Source organism: Mixophyes fleayi, chromosome 1, assembly GCF_038048845.1.
Source record: "Mixophyes fleayi isolate aMixFle1 chromosome 1, aMixFle1.hap1, whole genome shotgun sequence".
NCBI lineage: Eukaryota > Metazoa > Chordata > Amphibia > Anura > Limnodynastidae > Mixophyes > Mixophyes fleayi.
In genome coordinates this window covers 50,445,483-50,470,268 of record NC_134402.1, presented here as the reverse complement: position 1 = coordinate 50,470,268, position 24,786 = coordinate 50,445,483, and positions in this window count along the sequence as shown.

Here is a 24,786-nt window from a genome sequence, read left to right as displayed (position 1 = left end):
CATCTTATTGTTTTTTATTTTATTCCCCTTCCTGACTTACATCGTAGAAGAAGATTCCCTTTGGATGTAGCTGTTTATTAAAATAGTAAACAAGGGTTTGGAATGTGTTATTTTAATAAAGATTTGTCATAATGTGTGTTTTTTTTGTTTTTGCATTAGGTACGTTTGTGGAATAACATGTTCCAGTGGGTCTTGGCTGCCAGGGCATGTTAGTGCTTGTGATGCCACAAGCTCCAGACAGCACTAGTAATCAAAGCAGAAAAATCCCCATAAAAATACACTAGCGTACTGTGCACCCTTCGCTGACCAGCCTGGGGTTGGTTTCCACCTCCACCTCGGTCCCAGCTCTTATGACCTCCCTGTCACAGTGGAAACCAGTCCATGCTGTTTTGCTCTGGGGCTCGATGAGAACTTGTGGATGAGAGGGATACTGCCCATTAATTAATTGTTTGTTTATTTTAACCAGTGCACTGTCCAACGGGACTGTTTTATTACAGGTGCCAAGTGCTCCCTGTAAACGTGCGTCTTTGCTAAGCAAGTTCTGCTAAAAGTGCATTTAGACAATTTAAAAAACTTCATATACACAAAAGTGACACATGTAATAAACAGTCCCGAGATCCCCGACTCCAGTGCATTTCTGTTAGCCAAATATAAGGCCAATCTGAACAGATGAAGAGGGTCAGGGGGGCTGGTTCCCTCCTCCCCACCTCCCTGCACTGAGGCCCACAGCTCACTAGTTCTGCCACTGAGATAGGCTGTACCCACTGAACATTCCACCCCAAAAAACAGGCACGTTACTAAAATACTCATGTGCACATATTAAAATAGAAATTCAGGCAGTTAAACAATATAAACAATGTCTCACTTTAACCTAGTAAAACTGTGGCATCCCACTGCCAGTCTGCTGGAATTCACAGAAAAGGTTTAATTAAATAAATATATTTTCCTGTAAAAAAAAAAAAATCAGTATCTCATATAGGGAACCAGACAGTAGATTATTATTGATGTATCATATATTTTACTAATACATGCAATGTACTTTGAAATACACATTATTGTAACCCAAATCTGATAGTAAAAAGACCTTGGAGAGGAAAAATTATAACTTTTTAATAAATTCTTGATGACCTATATTTACTCATACAGTGACCCTTGCTCCAACTGAATATTCATTTGTCGAAATAGACCTTTATCTCAGGTATTTAGTTGCTGAACTCAATGACTTATATAACATTAGCAATACATTGGTTTACACGAAAACCTGAGTCCTATCAGATGTACTGTAACTAATGACTCCATAAACCTTAACGCCCCCGGCATTCCTTTAGAATTTCATCTGGTTACAAAGTTTTTTATGATATCCTCAAGGAAAAGAATTGCTTTTACATGTAACTAGCCATATATCTGTTCATAGTCTACAACAATTATTGCTTATTCACTAAAATGAAATTATTGCAAATGAAGGTCTTTCTCAATTCAATTTTTTTACACTGATGCTTAAATAGCAGGTTTTCAATTAGCAGTCTAATAAACCCCCAAAACTGAAGGTATATTGATCAGTGTTACAGACAGTCTACTGCCGTTTTGCTAAAAGGTGAGGTTTATTTGAGTGTTACCTTTCCATTCCATTACAGACAGCAGACACAGCCACACTGAGATTTTCCAGGCTGGCATACCACAAAGATTTGTGCACTTTGTGCAAGTTCAATAGCTTAACAACAAACTTCAGACAAAATATATGAACTCATTTTTAGTACAGTTCAAATGTTAGGCAAAATTACAGGGCATACTTGCCTACTTTTGAAGGCAGCTGTCCGGGAGGTGGTCCGTCGAACGGGTGTGACCACGCAGGGTGCGATGTTAGGCTCCGGCCCCTGTCAATATTCTGCGATTTTGGCCAATCGCAGCAGGGGGCAAGGCTACGCCCCCACCCATCTTCAACAGTGGAGACAGCTGGATCCGGGATTTGTGCCTGCTCTCTCTGGAGTCCGGGAGAACTCACAAAAATGCGGGAGTTTCCTGGACATTCCGGGAGAGTAGGCAACTATGTTACAGAGTATTAATTGGAGTGGAGCATTGCTAGGCCTTTATTTGTTGTCAGGCTACAAAGGCCCAGGCTTAGTGTAGTAGGACAGCAGGGTGGCACTTTGCCGAGGTTTTAACATTCTGACCACAGTCAAAAAAACTTTGATATCAGTGCACATCTGTTTTGGGGAGAAGTGTTGAGGCCTTTACTACTGATCGTCGGATTACTGGGAAGTCTCTGGTGTGCAAACATGGGAAAGCTACTGTACAAGCTCCAATTTGAATGGCCATGTGATCACTGGCCAATAAAGAATTGGAGCCCTTGCACATGTAACAGACTTTGGAGTCAGCTCAGTAATAGGCTCAAAGTCGGCCTGTTAAGCATGGCAGAGCCTTTGAATCGCTGATTCTCGGAGATCATTCAATATAACTACTATGACAGAATAAAAGATATGTCCATTTTTTTCTGTAAGATCATAGATCAGATGAGGTAAATTGTTGAATTATATCTACCATTCTAAGGTATTTTAATTTTTAAAAATAATTTTAGATTTGAATTTTTGGGATCCACTTTAGGATAGTTAGTTGCTACTAAGACAACACTCCTCCTCCTTCCTGGTTACTTAGATTTACAATGGTCCAAGCATGGTAATAGATTGTGTTCAGTGCAGATGTGTAGGAGACTCACACTGCCAGCTCTGTAGATATGTTCTGTATTGAGATTGGGCAGGAGACGCAGCATATGTAGTGAGCTGATACAATGCACAACCTGATCCTAGCTGTTTGAAGTGCTAAGACAGGTTCATACTGCTGCAAATCACAGCTCTCTTGTAAGACACCAAGGACTGACAGCCAATTATATTGGACTCTATTTATGGCCTTCCGCAAAAGACAATCCCTTTAATATAAAATTCCCAACATAAACACATTGGGCTTGCTTTAGCAAACTTTTTTAAAAGGAAAAGTGGAGGTGTTGCCCATAGCAATCATTCAGATTCTAGCTATCATTTACCTAGTACACTCTAGAAAATAATAGTGAGAATCTGATTGGTTACTATGGGCAACAACTCTTCTTTTCCTTTTTGCAAGGTTTGATAAATCTATACCATTGTCTCTTTGAAACATAAATAATGATAATAAATCCACAAGTAATAATTGTTTTAGCAGACTGTTTTTAAATCCAAAAATAAGCTTATAAGTAGCAAACAAGCTGTTGTAATTGTTTCCCATTGCTGCAGACACATAATCTTGTAGAGTCCTGGAGTGCCTCTGGCGTTAAAGAGGGGCTGACAATATGGGTATTCAGGGTGGAAAGCAAACAAGTGAAAAGCAAGTAAAATGTATGGAAAGTCTGAAATTACATTTTTTATTCATCAAACATTTACATACCATGGGAATATCGCTGGGTCACATAGGTTCATGTCCCTCTCACTGTGCATCAGACTATTTTGCAAATACATGGAAAGTTTATGTGTTACCTGAATTTACTTATAAAATTTACATGAAGGAACAAGTGTGATGGAGCATAATTATACATCGGTATTTCTCAATAATCTGCATTTTAAAGCCTAAAATAAAGAATGTGCTTCTGGCACTGGTTGAAATTTAACTTTCTTGATAAATGTGCGAATCACAAGGACAAGAGGAAGCATATGTCTACCATTAATTTGTATTGCCTATGGAACTTTTGACCATGACTGTACTTGTTAACATATGGTGCATGAATAATTTATTTTCTACCATACTGCACAGCATTGCATCGTTCATATGAAAAGCATTTTATTTTCAGCTATGTTTCATGGATCAAAAGGTGATAATGTTTTGTGATGTCATGTATGTTGGCAGGTCTGGTATGGAAACTATGCCAATTACTACAGGCATGCTATGTGGGACATCACGTAAACATAGGGTTAATCTTTCTGCAGACTTGTTATGGGTGGAAATTGAAAATTTCACTTCTGGGGAAAGGGCTTTTTCTGCATACATGGCCGGCCCCACCAGGAAATCATGTTCTGATATCATTGTGTTTTCCGATTATGAAAAGCTATTCAAACCTGGAGGTTTTAATGCTATCAATGTCGGGAAGATTATGTGGCAATGCAGATAGCATTGTATGCAGGTCTACACACAATAGCTAGTCCTGAAGACTGAGGGCTCTTCAATATCTGCATATTGTGGTATCCTTATATACACTCACCTAGGGGTCTATTTATCATGCTTTGGTTTTTTGGGTTGAAACTTATCAAGGAGATAAGGATTGTAAGTTTCCGGCAATGTATCAAAAAATATCTCATGGACAGCAGTGCTGATAACCTGCTGTCCCTCAAAAGTGACTCACCTCTTCAACGCAGTCTCATCTCATCCAAAGAAGGCTGCATTGAACTTCTCCACTCTTTTTTGTTAGTGCGCATGCGCCAACTGAAAAACTTGGGCATGCGCACTAACATCCTGGACTGCAAGAAGGTGAGTCATGTGATGGGGAGGGATCACATGATCCCTCCACACATGCGCTGTCCAGCTCTGTTCTTTGGAGCAGAGCTGACAGATGAGAAATTTTTTGTCACGGGCACTAGGAGTCTTTGCCCAGGATATCACCAGATGTAGTCTTACCAGAGTAGTGTATGCACACAGTGGTCCTCTGGTAGCAGGGTGACTAGCGGAACAGGAGAATCAGCAGATGGTGAGAGGATGCTAGAGGAAAGTCTATGACTAGCAGCAACAGGTTATGAGTTAAACAATATGCACACAAGGATCTTGATGGACGTGAAGACGTGAGGAAAGTCAGTGGTCTGCGTACAGCAAGTTGTACCACTGCTATAGTGAGAGGAATGTCCAGGGATAGATAGGAGGTAGTGAAGTCAGTGGTCTGCGTACAGCAAGTTGTACCACTGCTTGTAGTGATGGGACTGGTTCCAGGTGCAAGTAGGTAACGGGGAAGTCAGTGGTCTGCAGTGGTTGAAGCGGTCAGGAAACCGGTAGTGCAGTAGCGAGGAATCAGCTGGACTGAAGACACGATGAAACACAGGAGAGTTGAAGCGGTCTGGAAGCCGGCAGTGTAGTAGCGAGGAATCAGCTGTACTGAAGACACGATGAAACACAGGAGAGTTAAAGCGGTCTGGAAGCCAGCAGTGTAGTAGCGAGGAATCAGCTGAACTGAAGACACGATGAAACACAGGAGAGTTGAAGCGGTCTGGAAACCGGCAGAGTAGTAGTGAGGAATCAGCTGTAGCTGAAGACACGATGAAACACAGGAGAGTTGAAGCGGTCTGGAAACCGGCAGCGTAGTAACGAGGAATCAGCTGGAGCTGAAGACACGATGAAACACAGGAACACCTTCAGAGACTCACAGGGAATGAGACTCCAAGATCAGGCAACGAGGTAATGACCACAGGTGCTTTAAATAGGGAGTGTTGCCTGATCAGCCAACTAACTAAAAGCAACAGGTCTGAAGAGTTCATAGAGGCTGCGCATGCGCAGACCATCAGGATGGCGGGCGGCCACGGTTCCTAATAGCGGGGGCGCAGAACACATGGAACCGGGTTTGCCCAGAAATTTGGAATAGAACTTTTTTAGAAGAGCTCTTCAGGGCCAAAGCCCTTCCAATGAACGAGGAAACGAAGAACACCTCGCAAAATTTTTGCATCCAATATATGTGTGATTTCAAAGTCCTCCTCTTGAAGACCTTGAACTGGCCGAGGTGCTGAAGGAGGAGCAGAGAAACGGTTGATGATGAGAGGTTTGAGTAATGACACATGGAAGGCATTGGAAATCCGAAGGTTCTTAGGAAGTAGAAGTTTGAAACAAACTGGGTTTATCACTTGAATGATCCTATATGGACCAATAAAACGAGGAACGAACTTCATCGATGGGACCCTCAACCGAATATTTTTGGTTGATAACCATACACGATCTCCAATTTTAAGTGGTGGAATAGCCCATCTCTTTTTATCTGCAAAGGACTTCTATCTGGCAGATGTCTTCTTTAAACAGGTTTTGACCTGAGACCAAATATTTTTGAAGGTCTGATAAACAGTCTCTACAGCAGGAACTTGGGTGGGCGGGAGGGCAGGAAATTCCGGAAAAGACGGATAGTGACCGTAAACCACAAAAAACTGAGTTTTAGAAGATGACTCATGATACATGTTGTTATGGGCGAATTCAGCCCATGGAAGCAAATCGACCCAGTTATCTTGGTTGGCTGAAGAGAACATCCTTATGAAAGTCTCATGATCTTGATTGACCCTCTCGGTCTGTCCGTTTGATTGAGGATGGTAGGAAGATGAGAGTGATAATCGAATACCCAAGGTCTTACAAAGGGCTCGCCAGAATCTGGAAACGAACTGCACCCCTCTGTCTGAAACGATCTCTGAAGGACATCCATGAATACGGAAAATCTCTTTAATGAAATGATCAGCCAGGGTAGATGAAGAAGGTAAACCGGTCAAAGGAACAAAATGTGCCATCTTCGAAAATCTATCTACCACTACCCAAATTGTATTACACTTTTTACTAGGAGGAAGATCAGTAACAAAGTCCATACTAATATGGGTCCAAGGCTTGGAAGGAATGGGTAGTGGTTGAAGTAGACCCGCCGGTGTTCTGCGGGGAGTCTTGAACTGGGAACACAATTCACAGGCAGCCACAAAATCTTTGACATCTTTCCTCATGGAGGGCCACCAGTAACTACGAGAAAGAATTTCGAAAGTCTTGCGTTCACCAGCATGTCCAGAAAAACGTGAAGAATGAAACCACGACAGGATTTTCTTCCTAAGGGATGGAGGCACGAGAGTTCTCCCAAATGGTAGCACCTTAGTGGATGAAGCGGCCAGAGAAACACATTTGGGATCTAATATTGAGTGGTTGGGACCATCTTCAACGTCTGAGGACGTCACGAATGCCCGAGATAGGGCGTCTGCTTTTTTATTTTTAGCAGCTGGTTTGAAGGTTATAATAAGTTCAAAACAAGAAAAGAAAAGAGACCATCTTGCTTGACGAGGATTCAAACATTGAGCAGACTGTAAATATGACAAATTTTTATGGTCTGTAAAAATTGTCACAGGATGGCGAGCTCCCTCCAGCAAATATCTCCACTCCTCTAATGCTGCTTTTATAGCCAGCAACTCCTTGTCCCCGATGGTATAATTTTTCTCTGCAGGTAGAAGACCCCGAGAATAAAAGGCACAAGGATGGAATTTTTGTTGCTCCGATCTTTGGGATAGAATGGCTCCTAAGCCAACATTAGAGGCGTCTACCTCTAGGAAGAAGGGAAGCGTCACATCAGGCTGTCGAAGAACAGGAGCGGAGGAGAAGGACTCCTTGAGAAACTGGAAAGCTTGAAGGGCCTCGGAGGACCATTGTTTCGTATTAGCCCCTTTACAGGTTAGGGCCACAATAGGAGATGCAATCGAGGAAAAATCTTGGATGAAGCGTCTGTAATAATTAGCAAAACCTAAAAAACGCTGGATAGCACGAAGAGTAGTTGGCTGGGGCCAATGTAATACAGCATTCACCTTGTCTGGATCCATCTGAAGACCGACTCCGGAGACAATATATCCCAGAAATGGAATCTGGGACAACTCAAATGAACATTTTTCTAATTTGCAGAACAACGAATTTTTCCGGAGTCTGGAAAGGACTTCTGCCACGTGTTGATGATGAGAAGGCAGGTCCTGGGAAAAGATTAATATGTCGTCCAGATAGACGACGACACAAACATATAACAAGTCCCGGAAGATCTCATTAACGAAACCCTGGAAAACAGCGGGGGCATTACACAACCCGAAGGGCATAACTAAATACTCATAGTGCCCATCTCTGGTGTTGAAAGCTGTCTTCCATTCGTCACCGGACCTGATTCGAATTAAATTATAAGCACTACGGAGATCCAACTTGGTAAAGATCCGGGCTCCCTTGATGCGATCAAAAAGCTCAGTAATTAATGGAATAGGATACCGATTTTTGATGGTAATGGCGTTGAGTCCACGATAATCTATACAAGGACGTAATGACCCGTCCTTCTTTTTCACGAAGAAGAATCCTGCTCCAGCAGGAGAGGAAGAAGGTTGAATAAATCCTCGCTGGAGATTCTCTTTAATATACTCAGAAGTAGCTTGAGTCTCTGGTAAAGAAAGTGGATACACATGACCCCTAGGAGGAGTCTTGCCAGGTTGAAGATCAATCGGACAGTCCCAAGAACGATGAGGAGGAAGTCGTTCAGACTGAAGCTTATCAAATACATTGGCAAAGGAAGCATACTGAGGAGGAAGGCCTGGTGGACACGGTGAAATGGAGGATTGCTGCATTTTGAGTGGAACCACTTGAGTAAGGCAACGATGATGACATTCAGGCCCCCAAGACGTAACTTGAGGAGTGTTCCAGTCAATCTGAGGAGAATGCAGTTGAAGCCATGGAAGGCCTAGAACAATAGGACTGGTAGTAACAGGAAGAATTATAAATGAAATTTTTTCCCGGTGTAAGGCTCCAATTTGAAGATTACTGGAGACGTACTCTGAGTAATGAGACCATTGCCAACTAACTACCAAATATTAGAGATTGTGAATAATGCAGGCAACGTTGCAATTGACACCAAATAATGTGAATGCTTGTCAGAAAATGTATGTGTAAACATGTTTATTTACTTATATTATATGGACAAAACTATTCGGATGCTTGTCCATTACACCAACAGGTACTGTAATGACATTGTATTCAAATATATATATATATCTTAATATGGAGTTGGTTCCCCTTTTGCAACGATAACAGCTTCCACTCTTCTAAAAAGGATTTCCACAAGTTGTTGGAGTTCTTCTGTGGAAATTTGTGCCCATTCATTCTGTAGAGCATTTATGAGGTCAGGCACTGATGTTGGACGAGAAGGCCTGGCTGGCAATCTCCATTCCAGTTTATCCCAAAGGTGTTCGATGGGGTTGGGGTCAGGGCTCTGTGTGGGCCACTCAAGTTCTTCTACATCGAACTCATCAAGCCATGTCTTTGTAGTCCTTGCTTTGTATACTGGGGCACAGTCAGGTTGGAATAGAAAAGGGCCTTCCCCAAACTGTTGCCACAAAGTTTTAAGCATTGTCCAAAATGACTTAGTATGCTGAAGCATTAAGATTGCCCTTCACTGGAGATAAGGGGCCAGCCCAAATCCTGAAAAACAGCCCCATATCATTTTCCCTCCTCCACCAAACTTCACATTTGGCATAATGCAGTCAAGCAGGTAACGTTCTCCCAGCATCCGCCAAACCCAGACTCGTCCAGCTGACAGCTAAACAGAGAAGCGTGATTCTTCACTCCACGGAACACGTTTCCACTGCTCCACAGTCCAGGGTCGGTGTGCTCTACACCACTCCATCCGACACTTAGCATCTGTCTTAATGATGTGAGGCTTGCATGCAGCTGCTCAGCTATGAAAACCCATTCCATTAAGCTTCTGTCGCACATTTTTTGTGCTTACATTAACGCCAGTGTAAGTTTGGAACTCTTCAGCTATGGAATCAGCAGAGCGTTTGTGACTTTTACGCACCATGCGCCTTAGCAGTCGTTGACCCCGCTCTGTGATTTTACGTGGTCTTCCGCTTCGTGGCTGAGCTGCAGTTGTTCTTAAACACTTCCACTCTCTAATAATATCACTTACAGTTGACCGTGGAATATCCAGCAGGGATGAAATTTCACGAACCGTCTTATTGCAAAGGTGGCATCCTATCACAGTACCACGATTGAAGTCACTGAGCTCTTCTGAACGACCCATTTTGTATCACAAATGTTTGTAAATGGAGACTTTATGGTTAGGTGCTTGATTTTATACAACTCTGACAATGGGTCTGATTGAAACACCTCAATTCAATAATTAACAGGTGTGGCCAAATATTTTTGTACATATAGTGTATATTATTCATCATCATCACAATTTAGTTATATAGCACCACCAGTTTTGCAGCGCTTTACAGAGAATATTGTCATTCACATCAGTCCCTGCTCCAATGGACTTCCCCTAGCGCACACACGCACACAAACTCAAACATACACACATAAACACACGCACATATTGACCTACTGGTATTTTATTGGCGCGTGGAAGGATACCGGAACACCCAGAGGAATCCCATGCAAACAAGGGGAGAACATAGAACATACAAACTTCACACAGAATTGAACTCATGACCCCAGTGCTGTGAGGCAGAAGTGCTGCCCACTGAGCCACCATGCTGCATCTATTATTCTTTGAAGTATCAGTTTTAACAGGCATTTAAAGGACTTTAAGCATGTGTGCTGAACTGTACGAGCCGTGGCGAAACTACCCTGGGTGTGGGGCCTGGTGGTGAGGGGGGCCTTGCGATGTCAGGTCCTCCCCTCTCTCAGAGGCACCCTGTACCCTCTGTTATGTGCGTATTGTCGCTAACCAATAACGATTGTCGAACCTCGAGTTGTGTTTCCAAAGCACAGAGATTTATTCGCAAATAATATAATATATATATGCTCAAGCGAAGTAATAGTAAATACAGCCGTTACTTATTGCAGGCGCTCTGGATCCAGTGCAGTCATTCAATCCTGAAGTCTGGGGACAAGATGTCTGCACACTGGATCACAAGCTGCTGCTTATATACACAATCAAATACAGTAATACAATGAAGATGGTATAGCTTGCATCTATTGGTCCAGGTTTCAGGAAGGTCCAAGGGGTCGTCCTCATTGGCTAGTTCATACAAAGGAATCCAAAGGAGGGGGTCATCTCTGCAGGGGGTATGCTCTGCTCTTCCCGCCAAGAGTCCTTAGTCTTAAGTAGTTCATAATTCCCTATCATTCATAACTTTTCCCTCGCAGAGTGAACCAAACAGTAGGATATGTAACGATACCACTCATGATGTGATTCCTTCAACCTGTTCCGTGTATTTCATTAATATACATGTACCTCTGATATAACATATAAATACTACTATATTTCTACATAACTGACTATGTGTTGCAACTACCATTAATGTGTACTATTTTATAAGTATGCGTGTTTGTGCGAATGTATGGTAAAAGACCAATTACTGTTGCTGCCACGTGTAGTGGATGCGTACGCCCTTTCACGCCGTAGCGTGCCCCTGTACACCGTAGCGTACTATACGCATCTTTTCAGACAAAGACAACCAAGTTTGCTAGACTTTAATTGAAATGACTTTATCCAATTTGCTGACTTCGACAGCTCCACCCTTTGATAGTGTAATAAACTATCACCCAATCACCATTTCAAGTTCAGGATTATACAATACTTCTTCACAGACCATGATCTTGGTATCTGGTACCACCCTTTCAGTCTCTTTCTCAGTGTTACTCCTATGAGACCATTTTCCACACTTCAACACAGTAGGGACACATTTGACAACTAAACCAATTGCTAAGATGACACCCAGTATAAGGAGAAGAGCTTACCTACACTAGCAATCATTTCCTGTACCCACTCCCCCAGACCGGAGAACCATTTTGCAGGATTCAACCACGAGAACCAACCCGCCACCTTTTCCCCGACCTCATATAACGAAGAATTATGGCTCTTTCGAAATTCCCATTTCAGCTGCAAAATTTCATCCATCTTCCGGTCTATAACCTCTTTAGGGTCATCCGTATTATTAGTAATGTACGTGCAACATTTGACACCGAACTGGGTGGCCAGCGTCACACAATACCCACCAGTAATAGAGGTGAGATAATTTAGTACTAGTCTGTGTTGCACCAACTCCTTCTTGTACGCTTGTAGCTCCCTTCCAGTATACCTGAAAGTGTCATCATACATCTCGGTGATATTATCTATTAATTTAGCTAGATCTTGGATATATTTAAAGTTTAATGTTCCCGGAGCGGTCCTGGTGAGTTCTAGAGCAACCATAACTTGGAAACCTGCAGTTTCACTAATCAATTTTGTAGCCATGGGTTCCTCACCAGGAATCATATTTCTCTTGCCACGGTGTTCATACTGTGTGTGTATGTATGGTGGTGATGTAGTCTTGTGAATACCAACCATTTCTTCATGAGTAACAGTCATGATTTCAGGAACCAGTTTAGCTAAGAAACACAAGCCCTTGGAACTCGGAATCACCCAGGAATAAGCTTTTCTTCCACAAACAAAATACACATCATCAGGAAGAACATAAGGAGCAGTATGCCCATGAATTATATCACACAGAGTTTTGATAAAACTACCCATGCCTAGTGTTTCCATTTGCTCTAGACACATGTCGGCATTAATGACATTTTTACATTTATCTGTAGAGACTTTTCCAATGGATACCTTCTTATGTTTGGTTATACGCCCTAATTTGTGACTTCCATCAACATTCCTGCCTAGTAGTGACCTTGTGAGTCTCCCTCTAAAATGAGTGTGGCGAGCCATTGTCTGATCTGATAGGTCAGCCTCCCAATTCTCCAGGCGCTTTGCATGAGATATGTTTAGGCACAGCAAAGATCTGCCTATGGAGTATTGTCTAAGCGTCAGACTAGGGGACCTAGTGTTATTGTTCCTCCCTTCTATGGGCCTCCCACCCCTCAATTCGAGTACTTCAGATATGTTTAGAGGGAATGGCACTAGTCCTATATTATGCTGCCCTTGCGGCACGTGAGAGCACACCCAACACTCGGTTTGGTTTAGTACCGTACCCACCAGGGAGTGATAATCCTCCAAATGATGCCCGCCTATATTCAGAGTACTGGGGGACTGGCATCGTTGGATGCATCTCTCTTCAACTAGGGAGTCGCAAAACTTGCAGATACAATACTCATCAGACAAAAGCCCCTCACACTGCCTCCGAGTTCCTGAGCTAGCAGACCTTTTCATAACCCCTGGACTAAGTTTGATAATGGGCTGCTCTGAGTGTCCTATTAACTTTTCTTCGGCCTCCATTTCATCCGTATCACTCCCAGAACTCTCCTCCGTCCTCCATCCTCCTTCACAAAAATAGAATGTCCTAGAAAAAGTAAAAACAAGGAAAATCCTGGAACAAAAGAAAAACAAAAACCGCCACTCCATCGCTGGAAAGATAGTTCTGAGGCAACGTCTCTGGTTCAGGTGTCTCAACTGCAGGCTTTAGGTCTCCCGAAACAGGCTCACAAGTGACAGCTCTATGTCGTCGGTCTTAGTTCTGTCTTGCACTTTCTCCGGATTATGGACTTTACTGCAGTGGGTGGAATGGACCCAAGTGTCTCTCTCTGCAACCTTCAGTGATGTAGTACTGGTCAGCAGCACTTGGTACGGGCCTTCCCAACGGTCTGTTAAACAACCTGAACGTAAGAATATGCGGATCATAACATAGTCTCCAGGTTCAACATCATGACAGTTCGTCTCTGGCATACCAGGTGACAGCATTTTTAGTTTTTGTTGTTGTTGTTTTAGCTGTCTACTCCATCTTATAAGATATTGTACAGTCACTTCATTATTACACTTCAAGTCATCTTGTGGACTCACGATCAAATGAGGTTGTCGTCCGAACAGTATCTCAAAGGGGGACAGATTAAGAGGAGGTCTAGGAGTGGTTCGAATGCTATGGAGGACCAACGGCAAAGCCTCAGGCCATGCCAACCCAGTTTCAGCCATTATCTTACCTAGTTTGTTCTTTATAGTACCGTTTACTCTCTCCACCTTACCACTGGCTTGTGGTCGGTAAGGGGTGTGAAGTCTGCTACTGATTCCCATGAGTTTACACATATTTTGGAAGATATCACCAGTAAAATGGGTACCCCTATCACTTTCAATGATTCTAGGGATACCGAACCTACACACAAAATCTTGTACAATTTTCTTTGCGGTGAACACAGCAGTGTTAGTGGCTGCCGGATATGCTTCTACCCAACCGGAGAACACATCAATACAAACTAACACATACTTTAAATTCCTGCACGGTGGTAATTGGATATAGTCAATTTGTATTACCTGAAAAGGTCCGTCTGTAGGAGGGATGTGGGATGGTTCAGTTGGAATAGTTTTCCCAACATTTTTCCTCAAACAAGTAAGACATGACATTGCTTTCTTACCAGCCTGAGAGGAAAATCCGGAAGCACACCAGTATGCTCTCACCAGTTTGCACATACCTTCTTTACCCAGGTGAGTCAGGCCGTGTGCTGCTTCAGCCAGGCTTGGATAGTATGTTCGGGGAGCTACAGGCTTACCTTGTCCATCCCTCCAGAGTCCTGAGGACTCTTGACCACATCCCTTCGCCTTCCAGACCGCCTTTTCCTGCAGGGAACACAAATCTTGCATTTCAATTAATTTCTGCATATCTAATGTCTGAAAAACCATCATAGTCTCGGTCGATACAGTCATAGGTTGCCCTGCTGCCCATTTAGCAGCTTCGTCTGCCCTGTTGTTGCCCAATGACACTGGGTCTTCTTCAAAGGTATGGGCTTTGCACTTTATGACAGCTACTGTTCTGGGTAACTGTATCGCTGTCAGAAGTCCTTTTATGTGTTGTGAGTGTGCCACTGGTGTACCTGCTGCTGTCGTAAAGTTTCTAAGACGCCACAGGGCCCCAAAATCGTGCACTACCCCGAAGGCGTACCTAGAGTCAGTATATATATTGGCTGATTTACTCTCTGCCAATTCACACGCTCTCCTGAGTGCTACCAGTTCCGCCACCTGGGCTGAGTGAGGTGGACCAAGGGGTTCAGCTTCTACCACATCCTGATCGTCTACAACAGCGTAACCAGTACATAGCTCTCCTGTCTCTGTCTGTCTATGGCAACTTCCGTCTGTATAAAACGTAAAATCTACATTTTCTAAGGGGGTGTCACGTATGTCGGGCCTTGCAGTAAAGGTCTGATTCAGGTGTTCCATACAGTCATGCGTGTCAGTATTCTTGCCTAACTCATCATCAACCAGGGTCTCCTCACCTCCCACCCTTTGTGTCTCTAGAGACACATACGGAAGGTATGTAGCTGGATTTAAGGTGCTACATCGTTTGATGGTGATGTTTGAGGGTGCCATCAGGGCTAGTTCCCACTTTGTGAATCTAGCTGAAGAAACATGTCTGGTTTGGGCTGAATTTAACAGAACTGATACAGCATGGGGTGTATAGATGGTTGAATTATGTCCTAATACTACATCCTCGCTCTTACTTACTAGAAGGGCCGTTGCTGCTACACTTCTGAGACATGTTGGGAGTGATCTTGCCACATTGTCTAATTGTGCACTGTAGTATGCTACCGGTCTGCTAGCGTCACCATGTTTCTGTGCGAGGACACCTGCTGCACAGCCATCAGCTTCTGTACAAAATAGCTTAAAAGGCTTTTCATAATCAGGTATTCCCAATGCAGGTGCTCTAGTCAGACTATCTTTAAGATTAAAGAATGCTTGCTCTGACTCTTCTGTGTGAACAACACGTTCTGGTTTTGAGGAAGAGACTAGCTCCTGCAATGGTAATGCCAGAATAGAAAAACCTGGGATCCAGGATCTACAGTATCCACACATCCCCAGGAAGGTACGAATCTGCTTCTGGCTCTGCGGCAGAGTCATGTGTTGTATGGCCTCAATTCTGTCGGTTGTCAGGTGTCTTAGCCCCTTAGTAAGGCAGTGTCCTAAGTATTTGACCTTAGTCTGACATGGCTGTAATTTATCCTTTGCCACCTTGTGCCCTGTTTGTGAAAGATGAAGCAACAACAATTTAGTATCATGTAAACATGACATAAAAGAATCAGAACACAACAACAAATCGTCCACATATTGAATTAGAACAGACCCATTGTGGGGTTGAAAGGATTGCAAACAGTCAAGTAAGGCTTGGGAGAAAATACTGGGACTGTCAATGAACCCCTGGGGTAGTCTGGTCCATGTGTATTGCACTCCTCTGTAGGAGAATGCAAAAAGCTATTGGCAGTCAGGGTGAAGAGGGACTGAGAAGAAAGCAGAACATAGATCAATAACAGTAAAATGACTGGCAGACGGTGGAATCTGCATGAGGATGACAGCTGGATTCGGCACTACGGGGAATTGGCTCTCAACAACTTTGTTAATTCCCCTTAAGTCCTGGACTAATCTGTAGCCCCTCCCCCCACTCTTCTTTACAGGGAAAATGGGACTATTTGCTGTACTGGCTGTACGAATTAAAATCCCTTGTTGTAACAGCCTCTCAATAACAGGATATACCCTTAGTTCCACCTCTGGTTTTAATGGATACTGTGGGATTTTTGGAGCTATCCTACCACTTCTTAGATTGACCATGACAGGGGCTACGTTTGCCATCAGTCCAGTGTCCTGTCCATCTCTGGTCCATAGGGAACCTGGTATTTCCAGCAACATCCCCTTTACTTGAGATGGACTTTGTTCTATAACAGGAGAGTGTAACATTAACCTTTAAAGGGGTGTCCAATATGTCCTGTACCTCATGTGCAACCTTCTCTGGTATATCTAGGAACACACCATCTGAAGTACAGTATATGACACATCCCATTTTACATAACAAGTCTCTCCCTAGCAAGTTAGTAGGAGCCGCTGCAGCTAAGAGAAATGAATGCTTAGTATGCAGAGGCCCAATAGTAACTTCAGCGGGTTTAGTTAGAGGATAATGTAACACTTTTCCCGTTACCCCCATAGCTGGAACAGTTTTACTGGTCACCTGTAGATTGAAAGGAGAGGTTATCACAGATCGGGCCGCCCCTGTATCTACAAGAAAGGTTTGTTTCCTACCAGCTATGTCAACTATCATTGTTGGTTCTTCACTCTGACTCTCAGTTAACCTCACTGGCTGTAGACTACAGGTATGACCTGACCCCTAGCGCTGACTATTGATTTCCCGCGCAGCATTTGCTGCTGTAATATGCGCGGGTAGATGTGAGTCTTCTAGTCTATGTGAATCCCTCCTTGGAGGATATCTATGTGACCCTTCATTAGGATTATACCTTCCCTTTGTACAATCTTTTCTCATATGTCCTTCTTCTTTGCAATTGTAACATCTGAACATTCTGTGTTTCCCGTTATGTGGGTTATATGCTGGTGGTCGTGTGTGCATTCCCCCTAATGCCTGTATACTCACCGTCATCAACTTGTCACTCTTTTCTTCCCTTTTCCTAAAAATATTTTTGTCATGTTCCACAGCAACTTCTCTAAGAGAATCTACCGTGCTGCCTCTCCAACCAGGGGTTGAGGTTTGTACTCTTGTTTTTAGATTTTCCTTTAAACCATCCATCAGTACTGTTACCGCTACTTCCCTATGATGTGGGTTCTCCCTTATATCTGATATCCCCGTAAACTGTGTCATTGATGCAAGAGCTCTACCAAAATAATCCGCTGCAGTTTCACTGTCTTTTTGTTTTATAGTGAAAATCTTACTCCAATTTACCACTACAGGAAAATATATGGCCAAGTGTTTGACAATTCTTTCTATGTTCTTTTGGTTAATCTCATCAGTCAAGGTGTCATCTTCCTCCAACAAACAATCTTCAATACATTTTTGTATGTTAGTATTGGGAGGAAGACACGCTCTCAACATTACACGCCAATCCTTATTGGTTGGTTCGTGGGCATTTCCTAAATCTTTAACAAATTTCTGACATTTAGCTAACTCCTTTTTAGGATCTGGGAATTCAGTCATAATGGAACGTAATTCTGATCTAGTCCAGGGACAATGCATTGTGACATTTCTTAAAGGAACTACACCATCCTTATCTGGTTTCCCATTGGGAACTGATATCGTGCGGACTGGGAACGTACCCTCTGGTACACTGACTTCGGGGGACACTACAGGATTTGCTGTTTCTAGATTTAGACCGCTTTCACTCCTAGTGATCACGCTACTCTCACCTATCTCAGCCATTTTCTCATACTTGCGCTGAGCCTCTAGTACACTAACAGCATGGGCAATGGCCGAAATCACAGTGGGTTCATCTTCATTTTCAGATACACTTGATTGAAACTGGCTTAAAACAGGGTACAACTTAGCAATTTTTCTACTTTCAGTTTTAACAACGGCTGTACTTACCCCTCCCGCCACATAAGGTGGCGGGGGCGCGCTTGCGCTGAGTTCGCCACGCTTCTCAACGGCCACTTCCGCTTTTTGCGCGCTTTTCGCCACGCCTACTTCCGCTTTGCATTCGCTGCTCTGCCACGTGTTACCTTCCATTTGCCACAATTTTAAACAATCATTATGTTTATTCCTCACTTTCGTTGAGGTAATCAACCATACTTTATCTTTTACAGTATTTAGTACCTCTGCATTAAAACTCCCTATTGTTGGGAAAGGCCTATCACAAGCTTTGGTCATCTTGACCCACGTGTCGCAATACGCAGTTGCGTATGCACCATATTTCGTATACATGAGAAATCTCGCTGAACCAATAGGACCTTCCTTAGGCAGTACCTTGGCCTTCTCTAGCGTTTGCTTAGCACCCATAGTGAACAATAGGGTCCCAGAAATATCACAATATCCTGCCACAAAATAGGGTTCCAGAAATAACACAATATTCAGCCACTAATTTTCAACACTACCGCTAGAGATATTTTACCGGCCTGTGGACGTATTTGCTACAAGCCGCGTCCACTCGCTTCCTCTTGTATTAAACAAGGACCCCTAATACAGAAATATCAATGCGGACTAAAGGGTTATCAGCTTCCTGATCACCCCTGACTCTCCAACAAAAATCTGTTGAGTTTATTACAACTGGTAGCATCCGGTATACCTGCCTTGTATACCGTACACCAGTTGGGCACCTGCCTCGTCAAACAGCAACTGACACTGTATTTTGCAATAGATAAAACCTTAGTGTATTTAAAGTCAACAAATCACACGACATACACCTTTTCTGCGCAGAAAATAAAACAATTCTCAACAATAGTAATAATGTCCCAGAGGTTTTCACAAGTAATTATATTATACACATATAATAACTATCAAGACGATTGTTTAACCATGTGGCAAATCTACCGTAAGTTTGCGTACGCAAAGCAGGAAATACACATACGCAAAGCAATGCAATACAGTTAAAACGCACACTGACAGTAAAAAGAAACAGTTTTCTCTTTTGTCCCTAGGTTCTAGTTAGCGTGCCCTAGATAATGCAAAACGGACATTCGGTTTCACAACACAGAGTAAAATTCAGGTTTTGTACACCATGCATTCTTACCCGTTTATGACGCGTATCCACCCTTTGTTGCGGAACCGAAATCCGTTGGTCTTGCGTATCATCGGCAATGAAACCTCCAAAGCTCACGAGCCCCCAAATTGTTATGTGCGTATTGTCGCTAACCAATAACGATTGTCGAACCTCGAGTTGTGTTTCCAAAGCACAGAGATTTATTCGCAAATAATATAATATATATATGCTCAAGCGAAGTAATAGTAAATACAGCCGTTACTTATTGCAGGCGCTCTGGATCCAGTGCAGTCATTCAATCCTGAAGTCTGGGGACAAGATGTCTGCACACTGGATCACAAGCTGCTGCTTATATACACAATCAAATACAGTAATACAATGAAGATGGTATAGCTTGCATCTATTGGTCCAGGTTTCAGGAAGGTCCAAGGGGTCGTCATCATTGGCTAGTTCATACAAAGGAATCCAAAGGAGGGGGTCATCTCTGCAGGGGGTATGCTCTGCTCTTCCCGCCAAGAGTCCTTAGTCTTAAGTAGTTCATAATTCCCTATCATTCATAACTTGCGTATGCACTCTGCGATTCCCTCGCAGAGTGAACCAAACAGTAGGATATGTAACGAGATACCACTCATGATGTGATTCCTTCAACCTGTTCCGTGTATTTCATTAATATACATGTACCTCTGATATAACATATAAATACTACTATATTTCTACATAACTGACTATGTGTTGCAACTACCATTAATGTGTACTATTTTATAAGTATGCGTGTTTGTGCGAATGTATGGTAAAAGACCAATTACTGTTGCTGCCACGTGTAGTGGATGCGTACGCCCTTTCACGCCGTAGCGTGCCCTTGTACGCCGTAGCGTACCGTACGCATTTTTTCAGACAAAGACAACCAAGTTTGCTAGACTTTAATTGAAATGACTTTATCCAATTTGCTGACTTCGACACCTCCTCACAGGCCCTACAGCACTCCACAGTCCTCATCTGAGCAGCTCACAAGTTTTGTTATAGAGTTCAGCAATGTAATGTTCCAACTCAGTGTGCAGGGGCAGGCTGGCTGGGGGGCAGGTGAGCATCTGCCCCCTGGGCTGGTCCCATAGTGGGCTACCTTGGGCTTGGTCACTGAGCCACCTGCATCTTTAAAATGTTCTAAATAGGCTGCTGAGTCGAGTCTTGCCCCCCCAGGCTAAAATGTGCCAGCCCTCCCCTGCCTGTGTGCGAGCCCTAATTGTTTACCCTATTTCTCCAATAGGTATAATCTTCTTTACAGTACCAGTATAATAGTTGTGGAATACCATAGAAAATGTTATATATGCAAAGTTTGTTCTTACCTCATATATATGTCTGTGGTTTGCTACTGTTGTTGTACTACTGGTCCCAGCGTGTCCTGGTAGTAGCTAAAGCAACAGCTTGAAAACCATGGCTTCAAGCTATGCAAGATGAATTTTAACTTTCCTGTTATTGGTATTATGCTTCTTGTTGGACTATGACCTTTGATGTGCATGTTTTTTATACAATGATATGTTTAAACCTGGTGTCAGGAGGTACATCTGTTCACAACTTATTAACACGCAAGGTCTGCACGGCACGCATCACATATAATTGTATTTCTTCTCCTGACACTGGGAAACAGTAAACAACTGCTCTGCACAAAGTATAAAACATGAGATGTAATAAGGTTCAAACACGTGAAAAATAAAGATGCTTTTTACTCTTCTATATTGGATTGCAAACAACATACAGTAAGTACAGCAACAATGAACTTAAGTCCAGGTCACGGACAGTAAAAAAAATGATTTAATCTGAGTTCATTGTCCTTATCTCACATAAGATTAAATGCTAAGTGAATTTGTGATAATATCATGGGAGAAGCGCAATTATATTTTCTATGTACTTCTTTACAGACACAGCATAATCTTCTCCAGCCAACATATTATGTTTTTATGATAATGATAACTGCAAATTATTTAGATAAAAGTTATTTCATCATTGGATCATAAGTTATTTTAGCTGCCGCATTTTATTTGACTTTTAAGTAAAATGTGCCCACTGTGTGTGGTTTATGCAATGTGCGTCTATTTGTGTTTAGATACTGTAGGCTCCGAGTTTATGATGCTGCAGTAATTTGCTTTGTTATACAGTGAATTTTCACTACTCAGTCACCTGGTATTCCCTTCCAGTTTATTGTCCATTATCATTTTTGACAATTTAATATCATACTTGCCAAAGTCTCTTTTCCAATATAAAGTGTAATTAAATACAAACTCAAATGCAAAATACAAATAAAATACAAACTACAGACATCTGTTGTTTTCCCATTTAAAAATCACAAATTCTGCAGTAGTCCAAATGGAAATGTTAATTAAGTAATAGACAGCCACTATTTCATATAGCATAGATGCACTGCTAATGAATTATCATCATTATTAATATTATTATCTTTTCTTTATATGGCGCCACAAAGGGTCCGCAGCGCCGTACGTAGAGCATAGGGCAAAACAGAACACCAACCAACTCAGTTGAGAACAGGTGCGCAGGGCAAAGAGGTGTAAGTGAATTCTAGAACACTAAGAAACTAGAAAAGGGAAGGAGGAGAGGTGGGTATTGAACTAAATCAAGTTAACAATATGCAAATAACTACTATATACACAAATCTATTTGTAGTTTTTGTGTACTTTTTGGTGCTCATATGCAGTATGGCATATTTTTTGAATAAAGTATTTTTTATTGAGATTTTTTGGTTACATCATATAAATAACATATATCCTTTCTAATTAACATCTATCTCTACCTAATTCGCTGTAAACATTATATAGTGATATATTTATACTATTATATATTATTTATATTATTATATATTATATGTTATTTTTATTATCTATTGTTTATTTATTTATTTATATTCTTATTTATTTTTTATAACTATTATAAATTACACTCCAGTTCAAATCTATTGAAGCTGCACAGGGCTGAGAGTTAACTACCTATCCAGTTAGTCCACAAACCCACCATATCATCCTGATGAGGGTGTATAACATAACTTGATTCATACCAGTGGTGCCATTTCTTATGGTATTTATGCATGGCTTTCCTACTTTTATACATGAACCTCTCATGCCTCCAGACTTCAGTAACTAGATTGGTCCAGTGAAGTATACTAGATGGTTCAGCTGCCATTCACCCCCTAGCTATAATAACCTTAGCCAGGGAGGCTTAGGTAAATATATATTTGAAGAGTAGGTTACTCAAATTCTTTTCTAATGTAATGCCAAACAGACAGATCTTAGGGCATAACGAAGGGGTCACAGGTAGTTTTGAAGAGATGCAGATCCATATTTTTTACCAAAAGAATTGGACAACTGGGCATAAAAGATGCCAAAAAGTGACCTCAGGGTCACAATACTTGGTGCATTCCACAGATGTGTGCAGTCTCATCGTGTGCATCCTGGATGGTGTTATGTATACTCTGTGTACCATGTAAAAATGGATCTGCTAAAACCTAAGACAAGAGGTGGCATATCTAGTACTTCCCACCACCACATTCCACTCTTCGTCAGAGAGAACCACCAGATCAGCCTCCCATTTTATTCTGGGTAGATCTAGTCCTCCCGGGGACACCTGAGACAACAATAAGGCATAAAGCACAGAAATAGTCTTGTATGACCCCACAACCGTTTTTAAACGGAGAATCTGATATCTGAAGCAGACCCCCAGGAAACTGGACATTCGGGGCATCTCTCAGCTGCAGATACCGGAAAAATTGGTTGTTGGGTAACGGGAAGGCCACTCTCAATTGTTCATATCTATCTAATTGATTGTCTATATATATTTGACCAATGGTGTAAATTCCTGCTCCCTTCCACAGCACCGAGCCAATACCATCAGGTTCTTGAAACCAGTACTGAACCACACGGGAGTGTCTGGGTCCATCCCTTCACCTTCTATAGAGCATGTGATATTTCCCAAATCGTTGATGCCTGTTGTATTATAGGAGCCACTTCCTTAGGTCTGTGCTTTGATAACAAAACCTGCAAAGCTCCAACGGAAGGGTCCGTCTGCTCGTCTAAGAAGTGTCCTAGAGAGGTGTTCTGCATATCGCCCAACCAGGATGTCAAATGTGTAAATTGGAAAGCAAGATAATAAATTCTAAGATTAGGCAGGGTCTGAGTTTCTTGTTCTATATAGTATGTTAAAGCACACCCTAGCTCTTTTGCCACTCCAGACCAGGAAAATGAGATGTTTACTAATAATTTGGAAAACATTTAATGGTAGGTACACTGGGGAGTGCTGGAGGTGTTATAAATACTTTGGTTGGATTACCATTTTTATTAGGTTGATCCTACCAGAGACTGTGAGAGGGAGCTTATGTCATGTGTAGGTTGTTTTTTTTAAAAAATATTCTGTTATTGGGTCAATATTTAGAGCAACATATTCCGATGCATGGGCTGTAATCCAGATACCTAAATATTTAAATCTGTTGGTCCAAACAAGTGACTGACAGTACACAGCACCCAGTGGAGGTTGCCACAACATAGCAAAAAAACACAGATTTGTCCCAGTTCATCTTCAGTTCATCTTCAGTCCTGAATATGAGCCAAAGGCCTCAACCACCTCTAAAAGGTGAGACAATGATCCATCAGGCTCTTCAAGGAAGACCCACATGTCATCCACATAAAGTACTATGCAGTCAGAGACTCCTCCCATCACTATGCCTTTAATGTGCTCATGAGAGCAGATTAAACAGGCTAAGGGCTCAATTGCTAAAGCCATTAATTTGCTGATAAGCAAAACTGCTTATCCTAATAAAGACTGTGTTACAAGTGAATAAGTGACAGACCAAACCCTACACTATTCGGACACAGCAGGGAGTGAGAAGCATGCATTATTACTGCTATTAATTGCTTGTGCCTAAAGAACTGTAAGTAACTGGAGACGGCCCATCTTGGCCACCAGCCATATTAATATATGGTGTTAGCACTTAAAGGGTATTCAATTGTTCCTCCGGGCGCCGCCGGAACGAGCGTGTTAAAACTATTACCGTTTATACGGTAATATTGCGCGTAATTACCGTTCATACTGTAATTTACTCGCTCAAATTCAGCTCGCTGCTCAGGGAGCTGCGAGCCGAAATTAAGCGAGTAATTACCGTATAAACGGTAATAGTTTTAACGCGCTTGTTCCGGCGGCGCCCGGAGGAACAATTGAATACCCCCCAAAGAATTATCAATCAGGTCCTTATACTATATATACTATGCATTTTATGCTATATATACTATTTATTTTAGCCTGTCATTCACAATTCCTGCTCACTATTTACAATCATCTTGCACATTACTGTTATTTTGTTTTATCCTTACTGACTTAATTTATTGCTATCAACCACCTACCCTCCCTACCTTAGTATGCAAATAAATGCACACCTTTGGTTTATCCCTCCTTAATATCTGTACTGTTGGTGTTTAATGACACAGGCAAGGATTTTTTGCAGGCCAACCCCTGATAGGTGAAGTACACTCTTTGTAGAGAGTCCAGCCAAGACTAATCTGGGTTAAGGCAATGAAGACTCCAATTGTCGAACTATATTCACCATATCACACTCCTAGACCCATCTGCCCAGGGGTTATAGTCTTATGTATTTACACATACAATTCTCAAATACTGATGTTTGTACCTTGATCGATTCAATAT